The sequence below is a fragment of the Sinocyclocheilus rhinocerous genome, unplaced genomic scaffold (genome assembly GCF_001515625.1).
Source record: "Sinocyclocheilus rhinocerous isolate Xijiao unplaced genomic scaffold, SAMN03320098_v1.1 scaffold1364, whole genome shotgun sequence".
NCBI classification, from domain to species: Eukaryota; Metazoa; Chordata; class Actinopteri; order Cypriniformes; family Cyprinidae; genus Sinocyclocheilus; species Sinocyclocheilus rhinocerous.
In genome coordinates this window covers 485149-487961 of record NW_015627534.1, presented here as the reverse complement: position 1 = coordinate 487961, position 2813 = coordinate 485149, and the positions used below count along the sequence as shown (strand labels likewise).

Below are 2813 nucleotides of genomic sequence, written 5' to 3'. Positions count from 1 at the left end.
GTGAACAAAGGCCTCCTGTAGCGAATCGATGCGTTTTTGTAAGAAAAATATCCATATTCAAAACGTAATAATCACTTTAATCTAGCTTTTGCTAACAGTTGTACACGGAAGCAGCTCCGGTAGGACGACGTAAAATGTCTGCGTTGCGCATGCGCCAGTGAGTCTCGTGAAAACCAACGTTTGTTTACAGTATCAAAGGAAGCAAAGTTTCCTTACTTTAGCAGAGGAAAACCAGTCTCATCTTGGCTTATATCAAAATCCTCTAACATTTTACTTTACAAATCCTCGTTTTGTACTTTTAATTCGTGACGTTGTTTTGTTTTGATCTCTCCGCTGCACTTCCTTGTTCGTCACTTCTGAGCGGCGCATGCGCAACGCCGACCTCATACATCATCCGCCCGGAGCTGCTTCCATGTACAACAGTGAGCGCAAGAACACCCGCTGACTGCCATTAAACAGCTTGGAAGTTCAAAGACCATTTTTAATATAACTCCGACTGGATTCGTCTGAAAGAAGAAAGTCATATACACCTAGGATGCCTTGAGGGTGAGTAATTCATGGGCTAATTTTCATTTTTGGGTGAACTAACCCTTTAACAGATATAGAAAGTTTTTGCTTTGTAGAACATTATTTTAATGTTCCCATAACGTTATTATAACATTCCCCTAACCACTTTACTCTGAAATGATTACCCCGCTGTACATCAGTAATCATCCAGCACACTCGCGACGCAGTATAGTATAAGCGGCATGGAAATGATCTGTATAGATGCCTAATCAGTATTATAAAAATTTTAATTTACATTAAATAAGGTAACATTTGTCCATTAATGTGTAAGATTACGGGGTACCCAGATTTTACATCAAATAAAAATCAGCACCAAATAAAAATGACTTCAACTCAATTTATGGTTTATAAAATTTATTCACAGATAAACTTTTAGCCATTAACTAAACTCAATTAGCCATTTTCTCTCCCCGGTGTCATGTGACTCAGTGATACAAGGTCTCAGGTGTGAATGGGGAGCAGGTGTGTTAAATTTGGTGTTATCGCTCTCACTCTCTCATACTGGTCACTGGAAGTTCAACATGGCACCTCATGGCAAAGAACTCTCTGAGGATCTGAAAAAAAGAATTGTTGCTCTACATAAAGATGGCGTAGGCTATAAGAAGATTGCCAAGACCCTGAAACTGAGCTGCAGCACGGTGGCCAAGACCATACAGCGGTTTAACAGGACAGGTTCCACTCAGAACAGGCCTCGCCATGGTCGACCAAAAAAGTTGAGTGCACGTGCTTAGCGTCATATCCAGAGGTTGTGTTTGGGAAATAGACGTATGAGTGCTGCCAGCATTGCTGCAGAGGTTGAAGGGGTGGGGGGTCAGCCAGTGCTCAGACCATACACCGCACACTGCATCAAACTGGTCTGCATGGCTGTTGTCCCAGAAGGAAGCCTCTTCTAAAGATGATGCACAAGAAAGCCCGCAAACAGTTTGCTGAAGACAAGCAGACTAAGGACATATATATATATATATATATATATGAATAAACAATTTCTTGACTTAAAGTACATTGATTTCTTACCACTGAAGTGTACAGTTTGTACTTTCTTCTTTTGAATATGTAAACAAAAATTTCTCAATTAACATCATGTTATCTTCAGTTAGGCATGTCATATCCCTCTGAAATCATATTTACTCTCATAACTGCATTGGATTTAAAGGGTTAGTTCACCCAAAAATGAAAATTCTGTCATTAATTACTCACCCTCATGTCGTTCCAAACCCGTAAGACCTCCGTTCATCTTCGGAACACAAATTAAGATATTTTTGATGCATTCTGACATCTCTCTGACCCTCCCATAGACAGCAAGGGTACTACCACGATCAATGTCCAGAAACGTAGCAAGGAGATCGGTAAAATAAGCCATGTGACATCAGGGGTTCAACCGTAATATTGCGAAGCTACGAGAATACTTTTTGTGCGCAAAAGAAAAAAAAAAAAATAACGACTTTATTCAACAATTTGTCTCCTCTCCTTTGTCCCCCTAGCGCCATTTTGGAGAGTATCCACTGAACGCAAACAGCGTATGTTGTTCTGTATCAGCCGCACCATATGTTGTTTTCGTTCAAATCAAAGCACAAACAACGTAGAAGACGTATCCCTGTGGTGCAGCTGACACAGAACAACATACGCTGTTTGCGTTCAGTGGATACTCTCCAAAATGCCGCTTGGGTGACGCGGAGGAGACAAATTGTTGAATAAACATACGCTGTTTGCGTTCAGTGGATACTCTCCAAAATGCCGCTTTGGTGACGCGGAGGAGACAAATTGTTGAATAAAGTCTTTTTTTTTTTCTTTTGCAAAAATCTTTAAATAAAAATCTTTATTTAAAAAAAATAATAATAATAATTCCACCTGAATTTTTTTTTCTCCATGTTGCGGTTCAGGGCTTCTGTAGAAAACACCCCTGGTAGATACAGACACTTCCTCACACACACATATTCTGTAGACTGCAGTGCAGATGCATGTATCAAGCTGATTTTATTTCTCTGCAGAGAGTTCTGAGCGACGCATATATACAGTAGTTTTGGTTATTCTCCTAAACATAAATCTCTGCTCTTCTGCACTGTTATGAATGTCTCCCACACAGAAGGCAAATACTGTATGCTTTTAAAACACTTCCTCTGCATTACTAAATTCAGCGTTAAATTGGGTTAGGCTGCAGTGTGGAGTTTCTGAATTTATGATTGGTTCTAGTTCTTCTCTAAAGTTGTTCTTATAGTTCTCTAATAGTTTACAAGACATGAAGTTAT

At 39.6% G+C, this 2813-nt stretch overlaps 1 protein-coding gene across 1 annotated transcript in view; it reads left to right on the top strand.

Annotated features, from left to right (window-relative positions):
• The window catches only part of LOC107728236 (zinc finger protein 618-like), a 36893-nt gene that overhangs the window by 12691 nt on the left and 21389 nt on the right, over window positions 1-2813 (top strand). The gene's annotated exons all lie outside the window — the stretch shown is intronic.